The 16,160-nt window shown below is 44.6% G+C and overlaps 1 long non-coding RNA gene across 1 annotated transcript; it reads left to right on the top strand.

Annotated features, from left to right (window-relative positions):
- Positions 1–225: 225 nt before the first annotated feature.
- LOC142459407 (uncharacterized) lies at positions 226–16,160 on the top strand. Its single transcript, XR_012786467.1, has 3 exons — positions 226–450; positions 12,539–12,651; positions 14,816–16,160. It is a non-coding gene; the product is annotated as an uncharacterized LOC142459407 (long non-coding RNA).

Genomic DNA, 16,160 nt, shown 5'->3' with positions numbered 1-16,160 from the left:
GCGACGGGAAGCGCACCGGCCCGCGCGCGGCCGGCCCCGAGCGCGCAGGCCCGGCCCCAGAGCGAGGCTGCGGCGCGCGCACCCGGGGGCGGGCGCGCGCTTGCAAAAGCCCCGGCGCACGTGGCCGTGGTAGTTTAATCCCCCTGGATAGGATTGATCGTTTGAAAGACACGATGGTATGAATTGTAAGTTAGGTACCAAGAAAGCTGTTGGAGGAGGGGAGGGGAGCACCGGCGTCCAGGAAGGCGGGCTTCGGGGACCCCACCCACCCCCACCCCGACCCCGGGTGTCTTCCCTGGCTCGCACTCACGCCTTGGCCCGGGACTTGAGCTAGTGGTGCTCTACTTCCACTGAGCAGGCCTGTGTCATGCAGATGATGACCCGCCCGCGGCCCCTGGAGTGCCAGGCGCTGGGTTTCCGCAGTGGGTAACCCCGCAGCCTCACCCGCAGGTATGTCTGCTCCCAGAAAGATGTAAGCCGCGGGTGTCCCTGTGAGTCTGAATCCACTCCACGGCAGAGGGTCTGGTTTGGGGAGCCGGTAGTGAGCGCATGGAAGTCTCCACCATCCAGGAACACTCTGGGGGTGTGGGGGGGACAGCCAGACAAAAGCAAACAAACCTAGAAGGAACCCAAACAGCACGGTGTCCGCATGGACAGGTTCTGCTTGATGCTGATGCCGATGTTGATCGCGGCAAAAGACCTCAGAAAGCCGGTTGGTTTTAAAATAAGCATGCATGAATAGAGTATGGGCAGCTATCAGTGATCTAGGGGGGTGCGGGACGGCAATTTTTCATTCTGTTGTGCTGTAAAGTCGCCATGCCTCAGATCATGGACAGCAACACGGACACCTGCATAGGTTATGTTACCTCATCTCTCTCACACACACACACAAGCAAAGCTTAAAATCGAAGATTGGGTGGATGGTGTGAAGTTAGGGATTGGCAGGTGTCTTGGTTGAGTGGCTGCACTGAAGCAGAGCCCCAAACTGTGAGACAGAGCAGATAGTGGAAACGCCTATATCCCTAGATTGTCCCCCACTCATTGCTGTACAACCTATGGTGCAACCCCTTCCTGTGACATATGTCTTTACCCGTAACTAGGGGGCTTGCATGCCCCCCAAAGATATATAAGCCTGTGTTAGCAATAAAGAGCTCTCCTCCAGTCCTCCACTTCCCCCCTCCGGTCCTCGCTCCCCTGTTCCCTTTCCCCTTGTCCTCCCGCCCCTCTCCCTCTCTCCACATGGACCACCAAGCAGGGCTGAGGTGAGCATGCTACTATGGAATGTGTCTGAATCCATTATTTCAATCTCTCTTATCTCTCATGCTCTCTAGGACTTTACTATAATCTTGACTATATATCTCAACCGTACAAGCCCACGATTAGTTGTGAGGAGCTGGCATGTCCCCCCACAAACATGTGCTCTGTGTGCTCTAGTAGTGCAGTTCCTCTGCCCACGCTTCTCTGTTCCTTATTCCTATAGTGCTTTTCAAAGTAAGCTGCAAACATCCATCCACTCCACCACGCACAAACGCTTCCGCCTATGTAGCTGAACTTAATGTCTTAAAGGTAAATTTTGCAAATAAAATACTTTGCCAAGCCACGAGTTTTGACAAATACAAGCAACTGCGTGACACACATAGCCAGTAGAATGAAGACCCATGCTATCTAACAGAATGTTCTGCTAAAAACAAACAACAAGCGGACTCACTGCCATAGAGGCGATGCTGACAGGGTAGAACTTCCGGAGTTTCCAAGACCGTAATTCTGTAAGGAACTAGAAAGCCTCATCTTTGTCCTGCTGAACAGCTGGTGGTTTTGAACTGCCGACCTTACAGTTATCAGCCCAACTCATAAACCGCTACACCATCAGAGCTCCTAATATCAAGTAAATAATGTAACTTTATACAGATGTTCTCTAAGGCCTTATTTCTACCGTAAGGTGAGCCAAACTCTGCTGTAAGCCAAACTCTTGCTTGAAAAGTTCATCACTGTTCTAGAAAGACTCCACACAATTGAGGCTTCACCCCAGATGGGAGTCCTGTGAGGGGCCCCCAAAGCTTCTGGAAGCTCTCAGGAATCATTAAATGACAAAGATCCTAATACTCCGAGATCCAGATTGCTACTGCTAATCCAGGAAAAACTTTAAAACCATTATCTTAAGACTTGGAGTGTAACGGTACCATTGAGTGATTAGAGAACATTTTGATCAGTGCATAACTTTCAGCCAATATGAGTATTTTTGATTGAACGTTTTTAAATAACTGAGCACAAATGAAGTAAGTAAGCCCCATGCAAGTTTAGAATTCATTCTTCAAGATTAAAAAAAATGTTCCGATGTCAATAACAGAAATGTATTCATCAAAAGTAAATCATTAAATAACTTGATTTCTACAAATGCTAAGTACTCTTCTGGAAATTTTGAAATCCATAAAAACGATCTACAAAGAGTGATACTAAATTTGTAGCTCGCTCAAATAAATTTTACTACTTGTGACAGTGGTACTTACGAAAGGAATGTTAGTGAACTAAGGTCATCACAACTTATCTGAGACCTAAAAATGGCAGATTACTTGAATTCTTGCCATTTAGCACTTGAAAACAGTACAGTACAAATATTATTGACAATTCAAATATGTGAAGACTTTGGAGCAAAACGATGTTATTTCACAAGTGCCTTGGGAGTTTCTAAAGATGTAATCCCTTAAGCAATTATAATTATTTTTTAATTAGTATGTTTTTTAACAAAAACTGTTGTCTATTTTATATGTACCAGTTATAATACATGGGCCCCCCATGTATGTTTATTTTGTGTTCCATAATAATTGTAATAATAATGGAATCATGGGGGAAATGTAGCTTTTATATTATTTATGTATAATGCTTCTCTCTTTGTCACTAAGTATGTTTTTATTACCTTTTCCTCAATCTGTCGCTTTACTTTGAAATAAAGTAAATGAATAAGTAGACTGTCTTCTGGTAGACAGCTGATGTCCCCTGGCCAAGGCTAGAAAACACGTCCAGCGCTGAGCCCCTGGCCCCACGGTACGCTGTGTGTCGGTGGCGATCGCGCTAGCTGCTATTGGGCACACAAAGCACTTGATCTCCTTGCATCCTCACAATGATCCAATGAGGTGAAAAGGAAGAACCCGTTGTCCTCTAGTCGATAAAGCTCCTGTTGACTCCATAGGCAGGTTAGAACTGCCCCTGAGGATTCCTGAAGCCGTGATCTTTAAAGAAAAACAACGTTTTCCACCTCTTCCTCTTACAGAACACACTGATGGGTTTTTTCCATTACCAGCCCCGCTATTAACCACTGCCCCAGCAGGACTCCAACTAGAGACTTCACTTCAAGGGCATGGGCGTGTGGGACGAACTGGGTGACGTTGTCAGAGGGGTGACAGCAAAATGACTGTAAAATTTCTTGTGTGATGTTCTAGCAGAGATTTCTTATTTTTCATAAGTAAACCCCTGTAATTAGTTATAACAACCAAGCGTTTTGCTAAAGCCCAGCTGGCATATATCTGCAAGGCTAACACATTGTGCCAATTTGCTTTTTAAACCTTTTCACTAGCTCCTCCTAGTGGTGTCACTATCACCCAATTACCACGAGCCTTTGCAGTTTGCACTACACGCGCACACACACGTGCACGCGCACCAGTGGGCTCAGGCCCAGGCACACTGGTGAGGGTGGGCCGGGCGGGCAGGCGGGGTTTGGTTCTGTTGTGCACAGGGTCCTTCTGGGTCGGAGCTGACCCCGTGCATGGGACAACAGCGCGACAAACACGCACTGTTGTTTTCCTGATGGAGTTGTCGCTGTGCTTTTTGGTTATCGAGTTTTTTCATAGTGATCGAGTTTGTAAACTTCTCTGGTGTTTAGCTACAATAGTGTTCTTGGTAAGGAGTCCTGGTGGTACCGCGAGTTAAGCTCTGAGTTGCCAACTCAGAAGTCAGTTGGAGCCCGCCCGCCGCTGGGAGGGAGGAAGATGAGGCAGGATGCTTCCCCTAAAGAGTTACCTCACAAACCTAAGGGGCAGCTCTACACTGTCCTATAGGGTTGCCATAAAACGACATCACCTTGCTGCAATGTGCTTATTGCAGTAAGTGGTATTTGTGAAACTCTATCAATCATTTTCTTGAGGATGAAGTAGTAATTAGAGGAAAAGGAGGCTTCTACTTGGTTACTAACCATAATACAATGAGTAATGCTTTATTCAACCTGGAAAGATTTCAGAAAACAAATTTGTTGTTAGTATTCATATCATCTAAGAGCTACTACACTGAAACAATTGACGTCGCGTATTCATTGGTGGATGGGGTTGATAATAAACATGACTAAGGAGTCTGTCCACGTGGGGGTTGCCACAGTGGCCGACCCCAATGACTCCTATCCAAGAATGTAGAGACCATCATTTCCCAGGAACAGCATCAGGAGGTAAAGTGACTGCTTTGTGGGTCAAATCCAGCCCTTTCCATCAATATACTAGCTGCCAGTATCCTGTAGTAGCCTCAACTTTTTGGTCATTGGATGGGTGGACAGGTAAATCACATTCATTGTGAGCCTACACAATGTTAAGGGTTCTTTGACACTTATCCATCAGGGACAAAAACAAAAAAGGTGACTGTGGAGAGTGCAAAACTCAAACCATCATCCAGGGGCACAAAGCAGTGGTCTTCCTTGTAACATGTCTTCTTCCCTGCGTTCTCTACAGTGCTTAGCATACAATACGATTTTGAAAAGCTCTGTTGAGCTGAAACTAGCCCAAAGGGTACAGAAGTTGGCTGGTAGAATAAAAAGAGGAATGTCTTCCTCCTGCAGATGAAGGATTCGGACTGCCAAACCAATTTCCTTGGATAAAAGACATCAGCGCTCCTGGCATGTACCCTAACACTTGGGTGTGTACCTCCAACCTCTGTCAGAGCAGTATTTGAAAATGGTCTCTCCTACCCACCATAGTGAAAGGAAGTTGAGCATTGGCATGGTGGCGCAGGACAGGACACTGATCCACTTGCTGTTCTTGGTCTCTCTGAATAATGAGCGTGAGGGATGGCTGCTTGAGACTTGCCATTAAACCCGAGTTGTGCTGGTCTTCACTGAGCTTCGCTGTTGGGAAGCGGACATAACCAGCCTGACAAGACCGACTCCATGCTGTCTGCCCGGCAGGGCTGAAGCCACGTCACCTCAACCTTATCTTATCCTGACACACACCAGATGGCCCACCCTTGTCTGCTCCAGCACCAGACATTCCAACCGCAGACTTGCGGCCGCCTGCCCGGTGTGTTCTGCACCCCCGCCCTTCCTTTTTTTTACCTTCCCTTGGAATTCCTTTGTTTGCCTCACCCTTTAAAAAGAGGCTTGTGTAGCAATAAACTGAGACCTTGACAAGAATCTGCTTGGTCTCGCTCCTCTCTCTCGCCCGTTTCTCTTTCAGGCTGGGTCCCCCTCGGAACCCCTGGAATAGCTGAGTCCCGCTGGTCGGGGCACTTCGCCTAACCCCCATTCGCTCCCACAGACAGCCTGCTCGGCCCTGCGGTCAAATCCTGCGGGTCTGTTTTTATGCCTCTTCTTACACCACAGCCCCGCTGTTTTGCTGGCAGCCTTCGGCATTTCTTGGCCGCCAGCCTGCCCACGTACAGATTACAGACCATCAAGCAGCTCACCTCAGTCATTGAACCCAAGACACCTCCCTCAGCTAGGGTTGTATGCCAGTGAGGAGCGGGGCTGACGCAGAATTAAGCTTAATGTGAGCTTTTCAAAGTGGTCAGCACCTTTCTGCTCAGCTAAAAGCTCAGGGACTGTTGTTTTTAAAGGTCCAACTCCATTGTCCAAAGATGATGCACGGAACACATCATCACTGCACCAAACAGAACTTGGTTGACATTCAACCCTTCCAAGAAGCATGTGATCAAAAAATGGATGGTACGTAGGGAAGAGGTCCAAGCTGCGCTGAAGGCATTAGCAAAAAACCAAGGATGCATAACTGCTGAGACATCGATGAAAATGTTTCCAAAGGTTGATGAAGTACTGGAAGCACTTACTTATCTATGCCAAGAAATGTGGAAGACAGCTAATTGCTCAACCCACAAAAAGCAATCTATATTTATGCCCATTCCAAAGAAAGGCAACCCAACAGAGTTCAAAAAGTATTGAACAATATAATTACTATCACATACAAGTAACTTTGTGCTGCAGATCATTCAAAAGTGGTTGCAGCAGTATCTACACAGGAAACTGCCAGAAAGCCAAGCCGCACTCTGAGGAGGTCTGACTGGTTGGTATGAGGAGCATCAGATAGACCTTGGCTAAAAGCAGAGAATCCAAGCAAGATGTCTGCTTGTATTTTATTGACTATGCAAAGGCAGTCAACCCTGTGCATCATAAGCTACTATGGATACATTTGAGGATGAGAATCCCAGACACTTCATTGTGGAACCTGTACATGGATCAAGGAGCAGTTGTTCAAACACAACAAGGGGATGTTCATGGTCTAAAATCGGGAAGGGTGTGCAGCAGGGGTTGATGCTTTCATGATACCTTTCAACCTGTGTGCTGAGCAAATAATCCGAGGCTGGAATACATGAAGAAAGACGCAGTGTCAGGAGGGAAACTTAGGAACAACGCATGATGCTATGCAGGTGGGACAAGCTTGGTTGCTGAAAGCGGGGAGGGCTAAAGCACTTGCTGATGCAGATCAAACACTGCAGCCTCCTGTCAGGGGGAGCCAGCCCCTAACACATCATTACGGGTCCGGTAGGTGCAATTGTTCAGCGATAATAAGTAAAGATTAAAGTTATAGAGAGCATGAGAGATAGAAGAGAAGTATTGAAATAAATGGAGTCAGACACAATTCATGGTAGCATGCTCACCTCTGCCCCGCTTGATGGTCCATGTGGAGGGAGAGAGAGACCTTTAATACTAGCCCAAGCTTTTTATCTTCACTGGGGACATGCAAGCCCCCTAATCACAGGTGAGGACATACGTCACAGGAAGGGGTTGTGCTAGAGGTAATACAGTAATGGGAGGGGGTGATCTAGGGAAATACACGCAATAGGAAGAGGAGGGATTGGGGGTACACATGTGACAAGATGGGCAGATCCTAGATACAGGATGGCAGCCTAACTTTGGATGTCACAGATCATTTGGCCTGTTCCCTGGTTCAACTGATAGAGACCATTACTCCATTGTCCCCAGCAGCAGGGAGCAGGCACACCCCTGGGTGGGGCGAGACAGCAGTCTGGCAGGGACTGCCTGCAGGGAAGATGCCTGTGAGCATCTGACTCCCCCCCCACAGCCTTCGATGTGGATGAGAACTGAATGTAAAGGACACATGTCACCAGGAGACCAATAGGTACCATGATAAATGGGGAAGAGATTGAAGTTGTCAAGGGTTTCGTTTTCCCTGGATCTGCAATCAAGAAATCAAATGACACACTGCAGTGGGGAAATCTGCTGCTCAAGACCTCATCTGAGTCCTGAGCAATGACGTCACTTCGAGGACATCTCTTTCAATCACCTCATGAGAGTTGAACAATGAATAAGAAACACTGAAGAAGAATTAATGCATTTGGATTAAAGTGTTGATACGAATACTTGAAGTACCACGGACTGCCAGAAAAACAAACAAATTTCTCTTGAAAGAAGTATAACCAGTGGGAACTGAATACAAGGATCTACATGTGACCTCCTCCCTCGGGGGCGGACAACAGAAAAGAGGGTGAAGGGAGACGTCGGGCAGGTTAAGATATGACATAATAATAATTTACAAATTATCAAGGGTTCATGAGGGAGGGGGGAGGGGGGAGGAAGGGGAAAAATGAGGAGTCAATGCCAGAGGCTTAGGTGGAGAGCAAATGTTTTGAGAATGATGAGGGCAATGAATGTACAAGTGTGCTTTACACAATTGATGTATGTATGGGTGGTGACGAGTTATATGAGCCCCTAATAAAATTATTTTAAAAATAATAAAACTCATTGACACTCGTTTAAAAAAAAAAGAAGTATAGCCAGCGTGCTCCTTGGAAGCAAGGGTGGCTAGATTGCATTTTCCGTACTTTGGGCCTATTATAAGGTCCCTGGGGAAAGACATCATACTTGCTAAAGTGGAAGGTGAACCAAAAAGAAGACAATCCTCAGTGAGCTAGCTGGGCACCGTGGCTGCAACACTGGGCTCAAGCACAGGAGCAGTTGTGAGGATGGGGCAGGACCGAGCGGTGTTTCCCTCTGCTGTGCATGGGGCCACTGTGGAGCCGAACTGACTCCATGGCACCTCGCAACATCACCATCATCATCGATAGGACTGCTGTGAGTGGAAGCCCACCCAACCGCATCTAACAACAACCCCTTGGTGGCCCTCTCAGAGAAGCCTTGGACTGCTAACTGCAAGGCTGGTGGTTCAAGCCCACCAGCCACTCTTACGGAGAAAGGTATGGCTCCGGTAAAGACACAGGTTGGGTTGCTGCTAACCACAAGAACAGTAGTGTCAACCCACCAGGCGCTTTGAGGAGAAAGATGAGGATTTCTGCTTGCTTCCAGACTTTTAACATTAGTAACCCAAAGGAGCAGTTCCACTCTGTCCTGTAGGGTCCTTGCAGGTGGAATTGAGTTTGGTGGTTTAGTTTGGTGCAATTTCAGCCTTACAGCAGCGCCTTCCTCTGGCTGCTCTGTAAGGACCCACAGGACGACCTTTCTTCATTTGTAGCGACCTGCCGAAATGTGTCAGGCCACTGGATGATGCAGACCTAATAAGAGGACAGACATTTCAGTGACTACAAACAATTGTAATGCATGCTTTCACGCTTTCAGGGAAAATTCACTAAACAGATGGGTTTTGTCAAATAACAACAATAGCAATTCCTGAGAAATGTAGACTCTCATTTTCAGAACTGCCACATTATCATGTCTAGTTCTCAAGGGGAAAAAATGACAACATGAAAAACACTAGATAGTTCCTCAAAGCCCTAAGAAAAGTAAAGAACACGGGCAAAGACAATTACATTTAAAACAAAACAAGCAAATCCATTGGCATCAAGTCGATTCTGACTCATAGAGATCCTTTAGGACAGACTGGAACTGCGCCAGGTGATCTCCAAAGCTAGCATCTTTCCGTGAAAACACGGCCACAGCTCTCTGCCTTGGAATGGCACCGGGGCTCAAGCTGCTGGCGTCTCGGTGTGTAGGCAAGCACTTAACTATTGTGTCACTGGGGTTCCTGAGAACACAAGAGCTGGTATTGCTGTACTTTTGATTTGTCACTCCCTTTTCTTCCTATGTAATTTAAGAGGCAAAATCATAAAACAATATTCATAAATCTATATTAATAGACACAGACGTATACCAATGTAATTTGTAATGATGACAACATAAAGGGGATGAGGAATGACCTATGAAATACAGCAAATGCAGTGCTGACAGCTAAACTTACAGCCGCACGCACCCACGTTAAGAGAAGAGTTCGAATCGAAGCCTAAGTGATAGCTTGAGGAAGTCGGAAAGGAAGCTTACCAACCGGACATTTCAACTAGAGCAGAGATAAACAAGACAGAGAATAGAATAGAATCGAGGGAAGCAAAGGTTGGTTCTTTGAACTAGTCAAAGTCCTGGTATATTGGCGAAGGGTATTAGAGAGAAGATGCAAGTAACCCAGATCAGAAAGCGCTGCCATTGCCCTTGACCTTACAGAGATGTTTAAAAGCTACTACGGTTTTCTGTGCCTACGGGGCCTGGAGGAGACAGATGTACTTCTGCAAGGTTTTGCCAAAAAGAGTGGGGATAAGGTAAAATAATAATTTTTAAGTTATTAAGGGTTGTTGAGGGAGGGGGAGCAGGGAGGGAGGGGGAGGGGAAAAAGGAAAACGAGGAGCTGATTCCAGGAACCCAGGTGGAAGGTGAAATTTTGGGAATGATGAGGGCAACGAATGTATTGGTGTGCTTTGCACAATTGATGTATGTATTGATTGTGATAAGGGTTGTATGAGCCCCAATAAAATGATTCAAAAAGAGAGAGTGGAATAATAGAAACTTCATTCACAGAAATCTCTGTGGGTCGCCATCCTTGCAGGGATGCCCTTAATCGCCAGCCTGGTCCTTAGTGAGACCACAGGGTCCAGCAGACACCTTGGAAAGCTGGCAGCACCCTCTCGCCTGCAGTCGTTTCCTCACCCTTGTCTGGCACCAGCTCCTCAATCAGCTGCACACCAGTCTCCTTCAATCAATGTCAGGTTCAGCAACAGCACTCAGATACTGAAGGCCTAGTGAACGGAAGCACACGTTGTCGGAGATTGTGCAGAAGGGTGGGTCCCTGGGAGCGTGTGGCAGTTATAGAATCTGGTGTCCGTTTGAGGATTCAGAGGGAGGGGGTGGAGTCTATCCTGTCAATCAGGTCGCAGCTTGATGACCTCATTTGGAGGCACTAAGGAGATAAATAGTTCACTGGAGGTTGGACACATGCTCAGTCCCTGCAAAACATTCTTCTTGACAAGCCACATGGAGACAGGCTGATGGCAGCCAGAGCCTCGGAGCTGGAGAAGCCAGTGGAGACCCCTGCCAGCACTGAGATGCTTACACTGCCACTGGACCCACAAGACTTTCCACCCACGGGCCTGTGATCGTCCTGCATTCGGTGTCATTGCATGTGTTTCATGAGTCTGAAGAGGAATTTATGGATTGGCATCAGACATATGGGCTAATATCCGACTTACAGACTTGATCTGGACTGGGTTGGGATGTTTTCTCAACATTCAATTGCTCTTGTGTATAAACCTCTTTCTTATACACAGATGAGTGTCCATGAATGTGTTATTCTTGTCTACCCAGACTAACACAGAGCACAACTTGAGGTGAGAAGACACAGCTGCAAAATCATCTAATGGTCAGAATTTGGAATGTGTGAAGTCTGAACATAGGAAAATTGGAACTGGTCAAAAATGAAATGGAACTCATAAAGATCAATATCCTAGGAATTAATAAGCTAAAACGGATTAGTTCCCCTTGGAGGCAGACAGATATAATCCGATCATTGACTGCATTATACTTCAAAATAGATCTTGAAACATCCTAACGATAAAATAAACACCATAGAAAGATTCACTTTTGAGGTTTTCAGAAAAAGTAAATGATTATATTTTAGAAAAAATATTTACTATCAGAGGAAAAAAAATCCCACTAGGATATGTAGTGTATACTCTTCCAAAGGAAAGTGAAACTCAATATGCTTGCAAACCTGGTATGTACCACTACGTGTAGGTAAATACTATACAGTATACCAAATCTGAGAAATATATTAAATATATGTAATTTGTTTCAAAAGGAAAACTAGGATACTGTGAACAGTTGTATGGTGACAAATTGGGTGATCTCGGGGAAATATGGATAAATCCTACAAACATTAAAGACTACCAAAACTGGTGGAGGGGAGGGTGGTGACAAGGGGGACCTGATTACAAGGATCTACATATAACCTCCTCCCAGGGGGATGGACAACAGGAAAGTGGGTGAAGGGAGACATCAGACAGTGTAAGATATGACAAAATAATAATTTATAAATTATCAAGGGTTCATGAGGGAGGGGGACTGAGGATGGAGGGGGAAATGAGCTGATACCAAGGGCAAATGTTTTGAGAATTATGATGAGTAGAGAGCAAATTATGATGAGTAGAGAGCAAATGTTTTGACAATTATGATGGCAACAGATGTACAAATGTGTTTGACACAATGGTGGTTTGTATGGATTGTGATAAGAATTGTATGAGCCCCCAATAAAATGATTAAAACACAAACAAGCAAAAAAAAAAAAAAACCCTGCCAAAATGGACTCAAGAAACAACAGAAAATATCAACAGATCTATAAAGGTAGAAGCAGTAACAAAAAAACCTTCTCAACAGAGAAAATTCCATGACCAGATGGATGTTTTTACTGCTGAATTGTACCAAACGCATCAAAAAGGATTAGAACCAATTATTTTCAAATTCTTCCCCCAAATACAGGAAAATGGAGCACTGCCTAATTAATCTTATGAGACTTCTATTATTCTGATACCAGAGGCAGATAGATACCACAAGAAAATAAAACTATAGACCAGTACGCCTTCTAAATATAGATGCAAAAATCTGCAACAAAATATTATCAAACTGAATCCAACAATGTCATAAAGAGATTGTACACTTCCATTCTGTCTATAGTTATAAACAATTAGGTGACACTGTACTTGTAATATTTATCTCATAAAACTTGTTAGACTTTTGATGAAATACTACATTTTTATTCCCTTGCTTTATTAGGGAACCCAAAATTTCAATCATCTTAACCTAGTTAAGATTTATTTCTCATTCACCAAAAATCCCACTGGTCAAGGGGGCGGTGGTCCCTCAGTTTCATTGTGGCACTTAATGACTCTCAGGTCTTGGCACACTCATCCCTATGCAGTCTCCTGCCACTCTGAACAGAGCTACTTCTTACCAACAGGATATGGAGGAGATGATGGTGAGTGACTTCCAGAATAAAATGTTAAACGCATTGTGGCTCTATCTTACTCTCTCATGCAGAACTCATTTGGAAAAGCCTTCCACCAGCGTGTAAGAACACTCAACCCACTCCATGGAAAGGTCTACATGTCAAGAAGCTGCTGTCTCAACAACAGTCAATACCGACTAGCCATGTGAGTGAACTACATCCCAGTCAAGCCTTTCCATGACTGTAGCCCGGTTGACATCCTGGTGAAACTTCATCAGAGGCCCAGAACTACCTCACTAAGCCACACCCAGACTCCTGACTTTGTGAACAATAGGAAATGTTTATTGTTTAACATTGCTATGGATGGAGGTCATTTATTATGCAGTAATGGATAACAAGCACAAGGGGAGAGATTTGCCCTACTTAATCATTCCGGGAACAAAGCTTTCAAATTCTTACTTGGTATAGAATTCCAACCAATGGGCAGGGAGAAGAGAGATCAAACCCAAACCAGTCCAGTAACAGTTGAGTCAGTTCTGACTAATAGCAACTCACAGGAAAAAACGGGACTCCATGGGATTTTCAAGGTCGCGGTTTTAGAAGCAGGTCACCAGGCCTTTCTTCTGAGGTGCCTCTGGGGGTTCAACCAGCAAGCCCTACAGGTAGTCGTGCCTTCGGGTACAACGGAAACCCAAAACTCAAATAGGATTTATGCAGAACATTCATTAAGCTTTGAACTGTACAAAGACATGGGAAAAGGCACATCATCTGGATGAGGGAGATAGCACAAGATCCAAGCAGCATCCAAGGGCTTACGGAGAATCAGAAGCTTCAACAGGACATGAGATGACAACGGAAAAGGTCAGAGAAGAATGACCTGCCACAGATTAATGCATCACAGTTGCAGGTGGGACTATAGAAATGGAAATGCACATTATGCTAGACAGATGACCGGACAAGGTCAATCCAGAGTCTTCTGACCAAGGCAGTCAGGGTCTGACTCATGACTGTGCTACCCCACAAAGGGAATCTCCATCAAGGACACACGCAGGCAAGCTCCTAAAGGAGCCTCTTCCTCCTTGGACTGGTTGGTGGGGTCGGGGATGGGGGGGGTAGGGGTAAACTACTTTCTAACATACTCTGTCTGAAGGCAATACTGCTCACATCCCTAGTAAATGGTCAAAAAGGAATTCAGCAGAGGCTAATTACAGGTGGGGCCTCTAGATGCACCTTGGGTTTTCCCTGTTACCTATGCTGTTGGTTGTAGGTGCCGCTCAGTAGATTACAACTCATAGTGACCCTGTGTGCAACAGAACCATATACCGCCCGGTCCGGCACCATCCTCACGATTGCTCTTATGTTTGATCCCATTGTTGAAGCACAACCCATTGTGTTGAAGGTCGTCCTCTCTTTCACTGTCCCTCTACTATACCAAGCATGATGTCCTTTCCCGGGGAATGGTTTCTCCTGACAACACGTCCAATGTGTGAGACAAAGTCTAGCCATCCTTGCCTCTAGGAAGCATTCTGACTGTATTTCTTCCAAGACAGATTCCATTTGTTCTTTTGGCAGTCTAGGGTACTTTCAATATTCTTTGCGTTAGTCTTCCTTATTCAATGTCTAACACCACAAGCAATTGAAAATATCACGGTATGGGCCAGAAGCACTTTGGTCTTTAAAGTAACCTCCTTGTTTTTCAACACTTTAAAGAGGTCTCATGCAGCAAATTTAGCCAATGCTCTGCACTGCTTATCTCCTGACTGCTGCTTCCATGAGCATTGATTGTGGAGCCAAGCAAGATGAAGTCCTTTCACAAATTCAATCTTTTCTCCATGTATCATATTAACTATTGGTTCAGTTGTGAGGATTTTTGTTTAATGTACCTTGAGTTGTAATCCACACTGAAGGCTTCAGTCCCTGACCTTTATCAGCAAGTGCTCCAGGTCTTAATCCCTTTCAGCAAGCAAGGTGTGCCATCTGCATACCATAGGTTGTTAATAAACCTTCCTCTAATCTTGATACCACATTTTTCTTCATATTATCCAATTTCTCTGATTACTAACTTAGCCTATCGATTAAACAAATATGGTAAGAGGATATAATCTGACACACAGCTTTCTTGATTTTAAACCATATAGTATGTCCTTGTTTGTTTTAAATGACTGCCTCTTGATCCATGTACAGGTTCTACATGAGCACTTAATTGTGTTCTGGATTTGCAATTCTTCTCAAGGCTTTCCATAGTTAGCTATGTTCCACACAGTTTAATGCCTTCACATAGTCAATAAAGCACATGGAAACATTTTTCTGGTATTCTCTGCTTTCAGTCAAGATTCATATGACACTGGTAATAATATCTCTTGTTCCAGGTCCTCTTCTGAATCCAGGCTAAATTTGACAGCTCCCTATCAATGTTCTGCTGCAACCGTTATTGGGTGATCTTCAGGAAAATTTTACTTGCGTGTTATAATAATGATATTGTTCTATAATTTGAGTATTCTATTGGGTCATCTTTGGAATGGTCACAAATTGGATCTTGCCGAGACCACTTCCAACAATGGGCCTTGACAAAGTCAGCGCATGGAGGAGGAGCATTCAAAGAAGGCTTCACCAAGGAAGGTCTCTTCCGTGAACCGTTTGAAATTATTAGCCTGATATCATTATTGATCATTGTAGCTGCTCTCTGGTTCTTGATCATTTTGATCACTTCCCCTTTTTGGGAAATAACTCATGTCAACTGAGGAATATTCCCCAGGAGTTGAGGTTACTCCCCTTCCTATGGCTTTGAAAGATCCATGCCCTGACTATGTGCAAAGGGTATTGTGTAATAAAACTAGAAATGGAAGCCAGAACCCCACTTAAGGAATTTATGTCAGATCTTGAGCAGGCTGAGCTATTGACACCGAAACCCACGGAAATCTCAGAGGCTCATTTGGAAACTTTTGTGCAAGACCCTAAAAAGTTTATCATCCTCTTCCCATGGTTTTTCCCTTTCCTTATACTGGTTACCGCATAGGGGGTAGAATATGGCATCCCCCTCCAGGAAATAACCCAAAGAGAAACAGAGTTCCTGGCCCTGATTCACCTTATACAGGGGCTTATACTGAAAATAGCATAAGAATAGTTAACAAAGAAGGTGTACAAGTTCCTTTTAGTAGTTTAAGTTTTATGGAACGGTTAGCAAGAAGAGGGCCTCCGTGATGCTTGAAGTCCAATGAAGCAGAGCTACCTATTGTGAGGCAGCTTGAAGTCCACTGAAGCAGAGCTACCTATTGTGAGGCAACTCATGCTTTGGTACAGAAAGACTTCTGGGAGTTTAATTTATGGGAACTTAGTGGTAAAGAAAAAACAAGAAATGAAAACCCTAGAGGAACAGCCTAAGAAAGAAGAGAAAGAACAGCCAAAGCCTGTCAAGTAATTTTTGATAATGAAATATATTAATGCTTTATTGATTTCATAGTTAGAACAATACACCCTAGTTGGATGAAGTGTGCTCAGTTATTGTTAGAAGTTTTATGTCTATCACCTTTGTAGTTGAGAAAGCTTTAGTTTCAAGATGTACTAATTTTTAACCAAGAATCATGATGTGATTGATGTAACTTGTTACGATCTTGTGGCCTGAGAATTTCCTGATGTCTGGATCTCAGTCCATAAGCTTTAAGCCAAGAAAAAGAATGCATAAATTGAAGCTTTGCATGAATAAAATTGGAACAC

Source organism: Tenrec ecaudatus, chromosome 10 (genome assembly GCF_050624435.1).
Source record: "Tenrec ecaudatus isolate mTenEca1 chromosome 10, mTenEca1.hap1, whole genome shotgun sequence".
NCBI lineage: Eukaryota > Metazoa > Chordata > Mammalia > Afrosoricida > Tenrecidae > Tenrec > Tenrec ecaudatus.
The sequence above is the reverse complement of the archived record's forward strand: the minus strand, read 5'-3'. Positions and strand labels throughout refer to the sequence as shown.